General features: G+C 49.4%; 1 protein-coding gene across 4 annotated transcripts in view; it reads right to left on the reverse strand.

Moving 5' to 3' along the window:
* PLEKHB1 (pleckstrin homology domain containing B1) overlaps positions 1-8,143 on the reverse strand; it is a 43,055-nt gene extending 34,912 nt beyond the window's left edge. Inside the window, exon 1 of one of the 4 annotated variants that reach the window (XM_073548562.1) lies at positions 8,053-8,143. The gene's annotated coding sequence lies outside the window, so the exon portion shown is untranslated. Of the gene's footprint in view, positions 1-7,352; positions 7,373-8,032 lie in introns of those variants that run through there. The other 3 variants (XM_073548563.1, XM_073548564.1, XM_073548565.1) reach the window with 3 other exon arrangements.
* Positions 8,144-17,306: the final 9,163 nt, after the last annotated feature.

Raw genomic sequence — 17,306 nt, forward strand, 5'->3', positions numbered from 1 at the left:
CTGGTATATATATGCTCCCTCATCCTGGTATATATATGCTCCCTCATCCTGGTATATATATGCTCCCTCATCCTGGTATATATATGTCCCCAATCCTGGTATATATATGCTCCCCCATCCTGGTATATATATGTTCCCCATCCTGGTATATACATCCCCCATCCTGGTATATATGTCCCCCATCCTGGTATATATATCCCCCATCCTGTTATATATCCCCCATCCTGGTATATATATCCCCCATCCTGGTATATATATCCCCCATCCTGATATATATGTCCCCCATCCTGGTATATATATGCTCCCTCATCCTGGTATATATATGCTCCCTCATCCTGGTATATATATGTCCCCCATCCTGGTATATATATGTCCCCCATCCTGATATATATGTCCCCCATCCTGGTATATATATACTCCCTCATCCTGGTATATATGTTCCATTACAGGAAGTAGCAGAGAGAATCTCTTCCATAAGATGTAGAAAAGCCGGTGACCTGGATGGAATCCTACCAGAAATGCTGAAGTACAGCCCACCAGAAATACAGGCCGCAATGGTTAAACACTTCAATATTGTGCTAAGTGCCGGCTACTTCCCTCATACCAGGAACCAAGGCCTCATCACACCCATCCACAAGAATGGGGACAGGTATTACCCTGCCAACTACAGAGGAATATGTGTCAGCAGCAACCTGGGAAAACTGTTCAACAGCATCCTGAACAAGAGGATCCTCAGTTTCCTCACCGAGCACAACGTCCTCAGCAAGAGCCAAGTAGGGTTCATGCCAAACCACCGCACCACCGACCACATCTACACCCTGCACAGCCTCATTCAGAGCCACGTCCACAATACAAAGAACGGGAAGATATACGCCTGTTTCGTGGACTTTAAAAAGGCCTTTGATTCGGTGTGGCACCCAGGCTTATTCCTGAAACTGCTGGAGAGCGGAATAGGAGGAAAGACCTATGATGTTATCAAAAGCTCCTACACCGAGAACCTCTGCAGTGTGAGTGTGAACGACAGAAGAACGGCTTATTTCCAGCAGAGCCGGGGAGTCAGACAAGGCTGCAGCCTAAGCCCAACGCTCTTCAACATTTACATCAACGAGCTGGCTACCGCTCTGGAATCTTCCACAGCACCAGGTCTCACCCTCCACGACGCCCAGGTGAAATTCCTGCTGTATGCAGATGACTTGCTGCTTCTGTCACCAACCGAGAAAGGCCTCCAAGACAACCTGAAAATCTTAGAGAAATTCAGCTCCACCTGGGCACTACCGGTCAACCTAAAGAAAACCAACATCATGGTGTTCCAGAAGAGAGAGAGAAAATCAGACCAGCACCCTTCATTTATCCTCAACAACTGTGCCCTTACAGGAATGGACAAATATACCTATCTGGGCCTAGAGATTCACCGATCAGGGAGCTTCAAACAAGCCATAGAGACCCTGAAAGACAAGGCATGCAAAACCTTCTATGCCATCCGAAGGAAACTCTACCATCTAAAGCCACCAGTGAGGGTCTGGTTAAAAATCTTCGATTCTATCATCGCCCCAATCCTCCTGTATGGCAGCGAAGTCTGGGGTCCTCACACCTACCCAGACTGGTCAAGGTGGGATTCAAGCCCAACAGAAATATTCCACCTGGAATTCTGCAAGCACCTTCTCCAAGTCCATCGGAGCACCTCCAACAGTGCTTGCTGGGCCGAGCTGGGCAGATTCCCTCTACACCTAACGGTTCTAAAGAGGGCACTGTCATTCCGGGCTCACCTACGTAGGAGCAATCCAAGCTCCCATCACCATAAAGCCCTGACACATGTAGGGGAAACAGAAAAACCAGGACCCTCGGAACAGCTCACCCAAACCCAACCTGACCAGAAAACCAATCACAACAACCTGACAAAAGCCGGAATCAGGAAGATGGTAGACGAAGGCCAGGAGAGGTACGTAAGTGACTGGAAGAACGACATCATCAGCTCACAGAAACTGACCATGTACCGGAGTCTACAGAGAGACTACAGACTGGCTCCATACCTGGAGAAACTCCAGGACCCCAAAGACCGCAAGATCCTGAGCCGGTATAGACTCAGTGCCCACAGTCTGGCCATCGAATCCGGCCGACACAGGCAGAGCTACAAGCCCAGGGAGGAAAGACTGTGCCAACACTGTGACCAGGAGGCCCTGGAGGATGAGACCCACTTCCTGCTACACTGCTCCAAGTACTCAGCAGTGAGGGACACTCACTTCAGGAGACTCTCACATCTCTTCCCGGATTTCACCACCATGAAGGAGGAAGAGAAAACATACATCCTGCTGGGGGAAGAAGAGAGAGCAGTGGAGATAGCAGCGCAATATGTGAACGAATGCCATAGACTGCGAGAAAGAGAACTCTGATATGCCATGGACTTCTATGGCCCCCACCCTGGATCTGCCCCAATCCCCCATCCACCTTCCCTATGCCATGGACTTCTATAGCCCCAACCTGGATCTGCCCCATCCACCTTTCCTACAGCCCCTTCCCAACATCCCTACAGTCCCTATCCCTATTCCCTTCTGTACAACTGCTTTGGCAAAACTAATGTGTATTTAGTCCTGCCAATAAAGCTTCTTTGAATCTTGAATCTTGATATATATATGTCCCCCATCCTGGTATATATGTCCCCCATCCTGGTATATATCCCCCAATCCTGGTATATATATCCCCCATCCTGGTATATATATCCTCCATCCTGGTATATATATCCTCCATCCTGGTATATATATCCCCCATCCTGGTATATATATCCCCCATCCTGGTATATATATCCCCCATCCTGGTATATATATCCCCCATCCTGGTGTATATATCCCCCATCCTGGTATATATATCCCCCATCCTGGTATATATATCCCCCATCCTGGTATATATATGTCTCCCATCCTGGTATATATATGTCTCCCATCCTGGTATATATGTCCCTCATCCTGGTATATATGTCCTCCATCCTGGTATATATATCCCCCATCCTGGTATATATGTCCCCCATCCTGGTATATATGTCCCCCATCCTGGTATATATATCCCCCATCCTGGTGTATATATCCCCCATCCTGGTATATATATCCCCCATCCTGGTATATATATCCCCCATCCTGGTATATATATCCCCCATCCTGGTATATATATGTCTCCCATCCTGGTATATATGTCCCCCATCCTGGTATATATATCCCCCATCCTGGTATATATATCCCCCATCCTGGTATATATATCCCCCATCCTGGTGTATATATCCCCCATCCTGGTATATATATCCCCCATCCTGGTATATATATCCCCCATCCTGGTATATATATGTCTCCCATCCTGGTATATATATCCCCCATCCTGGTATATATATCCCCCATCCTGGTATATATGTCCCCCATCCTGGTATATATGTCCCCCATCCTGGTATATATGTCCCCCATCCTGGTATATATGTCCTCCATCCTGGTATATATGTCCCCCATCCTGGTATATATGTCCCCCATCCTGGTATATATGTCCCCCATCCTGGTATATATATCCCCCATCCTGGTATATATGTCCCCCATCCTGGTATATATGTCCCCCATCCTGGTATATATATCCCCCATCCTGGTATATATATCCCCCATCTATAATAATAAATGCCCTAAGCAGCTTCCGGTTGTAACAACTTCCGTCCAGTTGTAACCGGTGACGTCACCGCACACCTCTTTCCATGTTAACCCTCAACACACCACTCCTCCTCAACACACACACTCCTCTCACCTTTCACCATCTCCACTCACGTCCACTCACTCTTTCACTCCACATACGACCCTTTCTCTCACTCCGTCTCTCATACTCACGCCGTCATCGCCGCTGATCCACGATCCCCGACATCTTCTTCCGCCGGCGCCATCCTGGATCCAGACGTCCTCCATGCCGGCGACATGTTCTTGTGGCGACGCCATTTTGGATCGGCGAAATCCCGCGATAGTCAAGATGGCGTTGCCGCAAGAACATGTCGCCGGCGTGGAGGATGTCGGGATCCAAAATGGCGTCGGCGAAAACTCGCGAGATTTCGCCGACGCCATTTTGGATCCCGACGTCGTCCACGCCGGCGACATGTTCTTCCGGCGACGCCATCTTGAGTATCGTGGGATTACGCGATACTCACGATGGCGTCGCTGCAAGAACATGTCGCCGGCGTAGATGACGTCGGGATCCAGGATGGCGCCGGCGGAAGAAGATGTCGGGGATCGTGGAGCAGCAGCGATGACGGCGTGAGTATGAGAGACGGAGTGAGAGAAAGGGTCGTATGTGGAGTGAAAGAGTGAGTGGAGATGGTGAAAGGTGAGAGGAGTGTGTGTGTTGAGGGTTAACATGGCAAGAGGTGTGATGCTATCGCATCCTCCCGATGCGGTAGCATGGGCCATAATCTAGTCCTGGCATATATGTCCCCCATCCTGTTATCTAATATATAAAGCTCAAGTGTATGTGTGTTTGTCCGGGATTGGCATCCGCACCGTCGCAGCTACAGCCAAAAAATTTGGCACAGTCACACGTCTGGACCCCGAGAGCGTCATAGGCTATGTTCTGAGGCGAAATCTTAACCCCGCGCGTTCCAATTCACCAAATAATTTTGCCCCTATCTACATAATGGGGAAAAAGTGTGTATCAAGCCCCGCCCCCTCATTATGATGTCATAATGGTTGCCATGGCGACACTGATGTCATCATAGGTTGCAAGCCCCGCCGCTCATTATGATGTCATAATGGTTGACTATGGGATGGAGGATGTGTATGATGGGTATATGGGCACTGGACTATGGGATGGAGGATGTGTATGATGGGTATATGGGCACTGGACTATGGGATGGAGGACATGTATGATGGGTATATGGGCATGGGACTATGGGATGGAGGATATGTATGATGGGTATATGGGCACGGGACTATGGGATGGAGGATGTGTGATTGGTATATGGGCATGGGACTATGGGATGGTGGATATGTATGATGGGTATATGGGCATGGGACTATGAGATGAAGGATGTATGATGGGTATATGGGCACTGGACTATGGGATGGAGGATATGTATGATGGGTATATGGGCACGGGCCTATGGGATGGTGGATATGTATGATGGGTATATGGGCACGGGACTATGGGATGGAGGATGTGTATTATGGGTATATGGGAATGGGACTATGGGATGGAGAATGTATGATGGGTATATGTGCTTGGGACTATGGGATGGCGGATGTGTGATTGGTATATGGGCACTCTACTATGGGATGGTGGATATGTATGATGGGTATATGGGCACGGGACTATGGGATGGAGGATGTGTGTGATGGGTATATGGGCACGGGATTATGGGATGGAGGATATGTATGACGGGTATATGGGCACGGGACTATGGGATGGAGGATGTGCATTATGGGTATATGGGAATGGGACTATGGGATGGAGGATGTATGATGGGTATATGTGCTTGGGACTATGGGATGGAGGATGTGTGATTGGTATATGGGCACTCTACTATGGGATGGTGGATATGTATGATGGGTATATGGGCACGGGACTATGGGATGGAGGATATGTATGACGGGTATATGGGTATGGGACTATGGGATGGAGGATGTGTGATGGGTATATGGGCACGGGACTATGGGATGGAGGATATGTATGACGGGTATATGGGCACGGGACTATGGGATGGAGGATGTGCATTATGGGTATATGGGAATGGGACTATGGGATGGAGGATGTATGATGGGTATATGTGCTTGGGACTATGGGATGGAGGATGTGTGATTGGTATATGGGCACTCTACTATGGGATGGTGGATATGTATGATGGGTATATGGGCACGGGACTATGGGATGGAGGATATGTATGACGGGTATATGGGTATGGGACTATGGGATGGAGGATGTGTGATGGGTATATGGGCACGGGACTATGGGATGGAGGATATGTATGAAGAGTATATGGGCACGGGACAATGGGATGGAGGATATGTATGATGGGTATATGGACACTCGACTATGGGACGGAGGATATGTATGATGGGTATATAGGCACGGGCCTATGGGATGGTGGATATGTGTGATGGGTATATGGGCACGGGCCTATGGGATGGAGGATATGTATTATGGGTATATGGGAACGGGACTATGGGATGGAGGATATGTATGATGGGTATATGGGCACGGGACTATGGGATGGAGGATGTGTATTATGGGTATATGGGAATGGGACTATGGGATGGAGGATGTATGATGGGTATATGTGCTTGGGACTATGGGATGGCGGATATGTATGATGGGTATTTGGGCACGGGACTATGGGATGGCGGATATGTATGATGGGTATATGAGCACGGGACTATGGGATGGAGGATAATTATAATTTGTTATAACTAACCACAGTTAGTTGCTATGCCCGGGCAGCACCGGGCCCTTCAGCTAGTATATATATATATCCCTCATCCTTGTATATAAATCCCCCATCCTGGTATACAGTATGTCCCCCATCCTGGTATATATACACCACACAGTGTTCACTTCTGAAGCGTCAGCAGACATTGGCGTGTGACGTGAGCGCATTACATCACTGCCATGCTCCCCTGGTCAGCTGCACATCGACAACAACTGCTGACCTCTGATTGGCAGGCAGTGTGTATTGCGGTGCACGGACTTGATGGGTCTGTACGCTGCAGTACACTTCGGCTGAAGTAGGGGATGGTGTCAGAGGTCTTTACGCCCCTGGCCTAAGGGGTAATGTTTCTCCTTGTGGAGAGCGACAAGCCGAGCCTGGCATGTCAGAGTGAGGAGACTTATAAGCCATGGATGCTCCTCTGGGAAATCCTAAGCATATTGTAGAGTCGATATTAACTTTTTAGTGCTGCCAATAGGTGGCGCTACCTTCTGTATGGTAAATACCAATGTTCCTGTTCACTTCCAGCAAGCAGAGATCTTGAAAATGGTGAGGAATCCAAACACAAAGCTTATAAAGTTTCTGGGGAAAACTTTACAATGCTCATGACCTCAACTTCTCTCCAGACTATGCTGAGACTTGTTGTTCTTCTCCCTTGAACTTCAGATTCATGTATTATACTTTATGCTAAAAATGTATCTAAAGGGACGGTAATCCCCAATTCAGCCTCTTACAGCTGAGCCGGATGGACCGATGTAAATGTTTCTACCGGCAATGGAAATATTTGATATAAAGAAGCCTGGAGTGACTGATAACAGAGAACAATAAATGACATTCACCTACATTACAAATAGCGAAGAAATCCTCTGCAGACCCCTTTAATAGGGCTCTCTGCACCCGCAGCCCCATGGGCAGCCCCTACCTGTGCTCGGCAGCCTCTACCTGTGCTCGGCAGCCCCTACCTGTGCTCGGCAGCCCCTACCTGTGCTCGGCAGCCCCTACCTGTGCTCGGCAGCCCCTACCTGTGCTCGGCAGCCTCTACCTGTGCTCGGCAGCCTCTACCTGTGCTCGGCAGCCCCTACCTGTGCTCGGCAGCCCCTACCTGTGCTCGGCAGCCTCTACCTGTGCTCGGCAGCCCCTACCTGTGCTCGGCAGCCCCTACCTGTGCTCGGCAGCCCCTACCTGTGCTCGGCAGCCTCTACCTGTGCTCGGCAGCCCCTACCTGTGCTCGGCAGCCTCTACCTGTGCTCGGCAGCCTCTACCTGTGCTCGGCAGCCTCTACCTGTGCTCGGCAGCCCCTACCTGTGCTCGGCAGCCCCTACCTGTGCTCGGCAGCCTCTACCTGTGCTCGGCAGCCCCTACCTGTGCTCGGCAGCCCCTACCTGTGCTCGGCAGCCCCTACCTGTGCTCGGCAGCCCCTACCTGTGCTCGGCAGCCTCTACCTGTGCTCGGCAGCCCCTACCTGTGCTCGGCAGCCCCTACCTGTGCTCGGCAGCCCCTACCTGTGCTCGGCAGCCTCTACCTGTGCTCGGCAGCCCCTACCTGTGCTCGGCAGCCTCTACCTGTGCTCGGCAGCCTCTACCTGTGCTCGGCAGCCTCTACCTGTGCTCGGCAGCCCCTACCTGTGCTCGGCAGCCTCAACCTGTGCTCCGCAGCCTCAACCTGTGCTCGGCAGCCTCTCGTCTTCTCTGCGTATTTGCTCTCTATGACGTTTCTGGGATTTTTAAATACTAAAGCTTCAGGTAGGATTAAGCAGTGCATGATGGGAGTTGTAGTCCACACCTTGCAGCAGGTAATCTGATGGATATGGAGTGCTCCAGCCTCTGGACTACCACTCCCATCATGCAGTGGGGAACAGTTCTGATCTGTTTGAGAAGAGGCAGCATCCAGTGACTCATTGTGTAAACTGGGAGCAGATCTGATCCTCTTATTCAGAGTGACGGGATTAGTGCCGGGCTGGGTATATAACTGCTGTAGGACTAAAAATACCACAATGCCCTTCCAGACTCATTTATAAAAAGCTTACATGTTACTGGTAGTGGGGAAGGAACAAGTGATGGGGAATAAGTGTGACACTGGCACCAAAATAGCTAAAATATACAGCACACCAGTTACTAAATGTATAGTAAGGATTGTACAGAATTAGAAAGCAGCATTCCAGAGCTGCACTCACTTTTCTGCTGGTGCAGTCACTGTGTACATACATTACATTACTGATCCTGAGTTACACCCTGTATTATTCCCCAGAGCTGCACTCACTATTCTGCTGGTGCAGTCACTGTGTACATACATTACATTACTGATCCTGAGTTACATCCTGTATTATACTCCTGAGCTGCACTCACTATTCTGCTGGTGCAGTCACTGTGTACATACATTACTGATCCCGAGTTACATCCTGTATTATACCCCAGAGCTGCACTCACTATTCTGCTGGTGCAGTCACTGTGTACATACATTACATTACTGATCCCGAGTTACATCCTGTATTATACCCCAGAGCTGCACTCACTATTCTGCTGGTGCAGTCACTGTGTACATACATTACATTACTGATCCTGAGTTACATCCTGTATTATACTCGAGCTGCACTCACTATTCTGCTGGTGCAGTCACTGTGTACATACATTACTGATCCCGAGTTACATCCTGTATTATACCCCAGAGCTGCGCTCACTATTCTGCTGGTGCAGTCACTGTGTACATACATTACATTACTGATCCTGAGTTACATCCTGTATTATACTCCTGAGCTGCACTCACTATTCTGCTGGTGCAGTCACTGTGTACATACATTACTGATCCCGAGTTACATCCTGTATTATACCCCAGAGCTGCACTCACTATTCTGCTGGTGCAGTCACTGTGTACGTACATTACATTACTGATCCCGAGTTACATCCTGTATTATACCCCAGAGCTGCACTCACTATTCTGCTGGTGCAGTCACTGTGTACATACATTACATTACTGATCCTGAGTTACATCCTGTAGATCTTTTATTATAAAAATAAAAAACATAACAATAATAATAACAGAAACATAACAGGAATATCAACCAGACAATAATCCGTATACTGAACACTGGTCCCGCCGCTCATTCTCTCCTGTCACACATATTATACGTATATACAGAATAATAACTAATATTAAGTACTTAAGTCACCAACAAACTAATAACAAAATAAAATAAAGCATAGTAAACAAAAACTATATACATACTTTTTTTTTTTAAATTTTTAAATAAAATAACCACAAACTATACAAATATATACAATACTAAACTAAACCCCCCACACACAACCCCACCATTCCCAACCCCCGCACTGACCTGAGAGCTGGTCCTGCGTCTCATGCCTCGGTCCATGTCCAACGTCCATAGGCCAGATCAGGCAGTGCCAGTGTTTCCCCAAACACCCCAGTGTCCCATAGTGCCACAAGATAAACCCACCTCCCCCCTTTTCCCACCACCCAACCTAACACCTACACCCAAATCTATATCCCTATATACAATATATACAGAAACAAACACTACAACACCCACAAATCACAAAGCCCAAGTTCGGCGCCTGCAGCCCTACATCACTGTATACCGATCACAAAACAAAAATCTACAGTGTCAGCAGCAGCCCACCACCAGGAAAGGAGATGACCCGACTAGGGCACACTAAAAGAAAAGCCCCTCCAGAGGAGAGCGGCCCTACGTGTGCCCAGTCTCTCATACTCCAGAGAGCGCACCTTCACCAGGTCACCGAGTATGGTCCTAAACACATCGTCCACTGGGAGGATTTTCCGTTGCGTCGATACTAAGCACTGTGCGTTCCACGTGTGATACCTAACCACTGTGCTAACTAGAAATAATGTGCAGCGGTCCCGGCCACCAAGGCCTCTGAATGCTCCATAGGCCCATTCCGCAAAGGAGAGACTGGCCAGCCGAGACCAGCCAATGGAGGCGCCCACCCTGTTGTAAACCTCTGTGTTAAAGGGACAATGAAGCAGGAAATGGTCCATGCTTTCCAGCACGGTACCACAATGCTCCCGAGGACAGTTCCTGTCCTCAGAGCTCCTACACTTCAGATTGTCCCTCACACACAGTTTCCCATGGAATCAGTGCCAAGCCAAGTCCCAAAACTTCGAGGGGATCCTGATAGAATTCAAAAGATGCAAACCCACTCCAAGATCCCGACTTGGACAATCCCTGAGCACCAGAGGCCTCTGGAAATGGGTCAACAGAACCCTATTGTCAAGGAGGCTCCTTGGCAGAGTCCTTATCTCCCACATTCCCAGACCCCACCGGCGAATTACCTTCAGAACCAAGGTAGCGTAAGCCGGAAGATGTCCATGCGGTATGCGAAGATCCTTCACTTGCCCTCCTGTCTCCCATTTGTGCAAGAAAGGCTGAAACCATCCCCTACAGAAGAATACCCACGGAGGAGCCCTCTCCTTCCTGAGGTTTGCAATATTGATCTTAATGAAGGTATCCACAAGGAATACCACAGGGTTGACAATACCCAACTCTCCTAGTCTCCTCGTACGGTAAGTAACCTCCCTCTTGACCAAGTTCAGTCTATTCCCCCATAACAATTGGAAGAACAAACTGTAGACCCGAGTCCAGAGAGACTCCGGCAAGATGCACACACTGCCCAGATAAATCAGTAAAGGGAGCAGGTAAGTTTTGATCAGGTTTACCCTTTCCCTGAGGGACAAAGACCAACCCTTCCATTGGTTCACCTTCTGAGTGGCGATCTCTAGCCTGCTGTCCCAATTTTGTTTGGGGTAGTCCCCCTGGCCTAATTCGATGCCAAGGACTCTTGCAGAGACTTTGGGTCCTAGAAGGGTGTCCAGGAGATCAAAACCAGGATCTCCTCCTCCCAGCCAGAGACTCTCACACTTATCCCGGTTGATCTTGGACCCGGATGCCTCCGAGTAGCGATCTACCTCTGACATCAGCCACCCTGCCTCCTCGTGAGAGGAAACAAAAACAGTGACATCATCGGCATACACCACCACCCTCAGAGTGGCTTCCGGTGCTGCCTGGTCCATCCCGATCCCGGCCAACGGTCCACGCTCCACCCTCCTAAGAAGTGGGTTAATCGCAAACACGTACAGCAGCGGGCCCAAGGGACAACCCTGGCAAACACCAGATCTAACCTCAAAAGAGCTGCCAATCCAACCGTTCACAAGCGGGAAACTCTCTGCCCCACCGTACAAGGTTTTAAGCCAATCAACAACCCCCCCGGCAGGCCATATCTCAGAAAGACAGACCAGAGTTACTCATGATTAACCCGATCAAACGCTTTTGCCTGGTCCAGTGACAGCATGTACTCCTTCCAGTGACCAGCCCTACCCTGCTCCACCGCCTCCCGGACACCGAGCACAGCAATAAATGTGCTGCAACCTGGAACCTAGCAATGCTGGGCCTCCGAAAGGAGTCGGGGTGCAAATTTCACCAGCCGATTAAACAGCACCTTTGCCAGAACCTTCCTGTCTGCATTGAGAAGCGCTATGGGATGCCAATTCCCAATGCACGATGGGTCCTTACCCTTTGACAAGATGATCAGGGCAGACCTCCTCATTGACTTTGGCAGAGTGCCCGAGGAAAGACACTCAGTCAAGAGGGGAACTAAAGCGTCCTTAAAGGTCTTATAAAACTCAGATGTTAAGCCATCTGGACCGGGCGATTTTTTTTTTGGGCAAGCCCTTCAATCGCCAACTTAACTTCCTCTTCCCTGATCATCGCTGTCAAAACGTCAAGAGAGGGGTCTACCCCTGGTTCAGGAACGGCTTCAGCCAGAAAAGCCAACATCGCATCCCAATCAAGATCCCTCTAGGTGCGAGGTGCGAGTAGAAGGATCTGACAACCTCCAGGATCCCTGATCTGAATCGCCTCAGGGACCCCGTAGTGTCGACCAGTCCGGTAACCACTTTACTATTCACTGACATCTTGCAGTTTCTGCAAGGGTCGGGCGAGCAGTACTTCCCGTAATCCCTCGCAAAAACCAAAGATGCGTGTCTATCATACTGACACCTCATGAGCAAAGATTATACTCTGGAGATCTCCTCGCGGCTACCTCCAGTTGAGACAAGATGCTCGAGTTTTCTCCTCAGACCTTGATACAGGTGGTACCTGTCCAGACTCCTGAGGCTTGAGAGCTGGCTGAAGAATCTCGCCACCCTTTTCTTGAACATCCCCACCACTCTGACTTACTACTACAAAGATCCAGCAAGGGTACCTGGCTCTGAAGAAAATCCTCAGAGGACTGTCTTATGTCCGCTTCTTCCAAGAGAGATGAATTGAGCCTCCAAAAGCCTCTTCCCATCCAGAGGGTCTCTGTAACATTCAGAGAAAACAAAATTAAACAGTGGTCGGAGAACTCCACCTGAACAACAGACACTGCTGAAGAGACAGCTTCTTCCTTTAAATGAAACCTATCTATTCTGGACCTACAGTTACCTCTATGATAGGTGAACCCCTCATGGCCTGGGGTGTGCCGAATTTGGACATCCACCAGGCGAGCCTCACTAGCTACAGTTGTGGCCAAAAGTATTGACACCCCTGCAATTCTGTCAGATAATACTCAGTTTCTTCCTGAAAATGATTGCAAACACAAATTCTTTGGTATTATTATCTTCATTTAATTTGTCTTAAATGAAAAAACACAAAAAGAATTGTCCTAAAGCCAAATTGGATATAATTCCACACCAAACATAAAAAAGAGGGTGGACAAAAGTATTGGCACTGTTCGGAAAATCATGTGATGCTTCTCTAATTTGTGTAATTAACAGCACCTGTAACTTACCTGTGGCACCTAACAGGTGTTGTCAATAACTAAATCACACTTGCAGCCAGTTGACATGGATTAAAGTTGACTCAACCTCTGTCCTGTGTCCTTGTGTGTACCACATTGAGCATGGAGAAAAGAAAGAAGACCTAAGAACTGTCTGAGGACTTGAGAAACCAACTTGTGAGGAAGCATGAACAATCTCAAGGCTACAAGTCCATCTCCAAAGACCTGAATGTTCCTGTGTCTACCGTGCGCAGTGTCATCAAGAAGTTTAAAGCCCATGGCACTGTGGCTAACCTCCCTAGATGTGGACGGAAAAGAAAAATTGACAAGAGATTTCAACGCAAGATTGTGCGGATGTTGGATAAAGAACTTCGACTAACATCCAAACAGTGTCAACCCGTACTATCCGTCGGCGTCTGAATGAAAAGGGACTGTATTGTTATGAATGGGTAACCGAGGAGAAAAAAGCAAAACAAGCTAAGTCACAGAAAACCAGAGAGGTTGGTAACTATGCAGATTGCAGATCCCTGATCCTACCACACAACTAGCAGCAGCCGTGGAGCGTACCTACGATGTTCCTAGACGCTTCGTCACAGCCGGAGGACTAAATAAGCCTGAAGCATGAAAAGGGGAAAACTAACTGCCCCAAAGCAGACCCCAAAGGAATAGATAGCCCCCACACAGGTATTGACAGTGAAACAAGATGAAGGCACAAACACAGGCAGGAAAATAGGCTGAGCAAACGATGGGGCCCAAACTAACTAGAGAGGAAAGGAAAGACACTGTGTGCAACCTGCAAAAAAACCCTACAAAAATAATGTCCAACACTTCTGATAGCAAAATTAACCCTGAAGTCACTAGACTTCTCCCACTATATCAGCATTCTGAAATATTCTAAGACAGAGCAAAAAGAGACCAAACTAGTAAGGGACAGAAAGCAAATTGGCAAAATACTGATAAATAAGAGTGGAAATTCAGCACAGCCCCCAGCCGGGGCTGGCAGACCACACCAAAAAACTGAATAGACCAACAAAATCAAGTGTGAACATTAGCAGAAAAACTTAGCTTTAGATGACTGGAACAGAGCTGAAAACCAAGAGCTGACAAGCCAGAAGGAATCACCAGCAACTGAATAGGGCGTTGGCTGTCTTAAATCCAATCTGAGACTCCTGAGGTCCAAACGTCATCCTCATTCTCAGGTGGCAGATCTCCACCGATCAAATCAGCCTCACTACCTCCTGTTACCACCAGAGGGAGTCTGGAAGGAGAACTCACAACTGGTGAACCAGAGAATGAACTCACAACACTGTATGGTAGGAGACCCAGGAAGACCCCACTTCTTACCCTGAGACATAAAAAAGCCAGGCTGGAGTTTGCCAAAACTTACCTGAAAAAGCCTAAAACGTTATGGAAGAATGTTCTCTGGTCAGATGAGACAAAAGTAGAGCTTTTTGGGCAAAGGCATCAACATAGAGTTTACAGGAGAAAAAAAGAGGCATTCAAAGAAAAGAACACGGTCCCCACAGTCAAACATGGCGGAGGTTCCCTGATGTTTTGGGGTTGCTTTGCTGCCTCTGGCACTGGACTGCTTGACCGTGTGCATGGCATTATGAAGTCTGAAGACTACCAACAAATTTTGCAGCATAATGTAGGGCCCAGTGTGAGAAAGTTGGGTCTCCCTCAGAGGTCATGGGTCTTCCAACAGGACAATGACCCAAAACACACTTCAAAAAGCACTAGAAAATGGTTTGAGAGAAAGCACTGGAGACTTCTAAGGTGGCCAGCAATGAGTCCAGACCTGAATCCCATAGAACACCTGTGGAGAGATCTAAAAATGGCAGTTTGGAGAAGGCACCCTTCAAATATCAGGGACCTGGAGCAGTTTGCCAAAGAACAATGGTCTAAAATTCCAGCAGAGCATTGTAAGAAACTCATTGATGGTTACCGGAAGCGGTTGGTCGAAGTTATTTTGGCTAAAGGTTGTGCAACCAAGTATTAGGCTGAGGGTGCCAATAATTTTCTCTGGCCCATTTTTGGAGTTTTGTGTGAAATGATCAATGTTTTGCGTTTTGCTTCATTCTCTTTTGTGTTTTTTAATTTAAGACAAATTAAATGAAGATAATACCAAAGAATTTGTGTTTGCAATCATTTTCAGGAAGAAACTGAGTATTATCTGACAGAATTGCAGGGGTGTCAAAACTTTTGGCCACAACTGTATACAATTAAAGGCGACGCTATCATAAGTCAGCTTGTGTCTGGAACCTCCTCTATCTCGGGGCCTCGTGACAGTATTGAAGTCCCCTTCAAAGACAACCTGCCGACTTGTGAAAAGGTAGGGCTTGATCAGTGGCGTAGCGTGGGGGGGGCGGGGGGGGGGCGGTCCGCCCCAGGCGGCACGTGTGTGGGGGCGGCGCGGCAGCAGCAATTCAATTCCTCTCCTCTGACTGGGAGAACAGCGCGGACTCCGCGGAGGCACAGTGCAGGCGCTTTCTACCTTCTACGCCACTGCCTTGCTGGACTCGGAGCCCCGGCTGCTTTCCGCTCCTGAGCCGGTGCTGGGCGGAGGTGTTGGCCGCTCGGGGCTGGTTGTTCGGTCGGAGCTGCCAGAAGAACACGTGGCGTGTGGCTGAGGTGACGCAGGAGGAGCGGATCCCGGGACACAGGAGCCGGTGAGTGAGGGGGACGGCGGGAAGCGCTGCCCAGCCTGCCCATGATGTCTGTGAGGGGAGGGAGACACCGCGGTATGTGATTGCCCCTTGAATTTCATTCCATCATGTAATGTTATGCTACAGGGGGCGGCATCTAGGTAATTACTCCCTCTCCCCCATTTACTAATTCTAAAGTTGAGGCTCCCTAATCCTTGGAGTTGGATTGCCTACATCTTCATATAGCTGATATTATGCAAAAGAGTTGGGCTCTGTAGGGAGAGGACATGGGGGCTGTGCAGAGGAGGACATGGGGGGGCTCTGTAGGGAGAGGACATGGGGGCTGTGCAGAGGAGGACATGGGGGGGCTCTGTAGGGAGAGGACATGGGGGCTGTGCAGAGGAGGACATGGGGGGGCTCTGTAGGGAGAGGACATGGGGGCTGTGCAGAGGAGGACATGGGGGGGCTCTGTATGGAGAGGACATGGGGGGCTGTGCAGAGGAGGACATGGGGGGGCTCTGTAGGGAGAGGACATGGGGGGCTGTGCAGAGGAGGACATGGGGGGGCTCTGTATGGAGAGGACATGGGGGGCTGTGCAGAGGAGGACATGGGGGGGCTCTGTATGGAGAGGACATGGGGGGCTGTGCAGAGGAGGACATGGGGGGGCTCTGTAGGGAGAGGACATGGGGGGCTGTGCAGAGGAGGACATGGGGGGCTCTGTAGGGAGAGGACATGGGGGGCTGTGCAGAGGAGGACATGGGGGGGCTCTGTGTGGAGAGGACATGGGGGGCTGTGCAGAGGAGGACATGGGGGGGCTCTGTAGGAGGGACATGGGGGGCTGTGCAGGGGGGTACATGGGGAAGCTGTGTAGGGGAGGACATGGGGGGCTGTGCAGGGGAGGACATGGGGGGCTGTGCTGGGGGGTACATCGGGAGGCTGTGTAGGGGAGGACATGGAGGGGCTGTGCAGGGGGGTACACTGGGAGGGGGGCTGTGCAAGGGGAGAACATGAGGGCTCTGTAGGAGGTGTACTGTGGGTCTGTGCAGGGGGAGGACACGTGGGTCTCCTTACACTGTTTTATGGTGCAGCTCTCGGCAGGGCAGTGGTGGAGGTTCAGTAGGGTCATCACGCTAATACATACACATATATATATATATATATATAGAGAGAGAGAGAACTGCAAGAAGATGAAAGTCTAGAAATTTAGAAATAATAACAGCAGAGTTAGTAGTAGACTAAAAATTAGATCTTTGAGTGTAGTGTGGGCTCTTCGGATTCTTCCGGATTATCAGCGACCAAAGGGGCGGCAAATTTTTCGACCGCCCCGGGCGCCACAAACAGTTGCTACGCCACTGGGCTTGATGCTCATAAAGAGACACTTCCGGTCCCACTTAGATTGGGGACCATAGATGTTAATGAGCCTGAGCTCTGGTCCCTTCATGA

The sequence above is a fragment of the Dendrobates tinctorius genome, unplaced genomic scaffold (assembly GCF_039654945.1).
Source record: "Dendrobates tinctorius isolate UK_male_01 unplaced genomic scaffold, ASM3965494v1 ptg000157l, whole genome shotgun sequence".
NCBI lineage: Eukaryota > Metazoa > Chordata > Amphibia > Anura > Dendrobatidae > Dendrobates > Dendrobates tinctorius.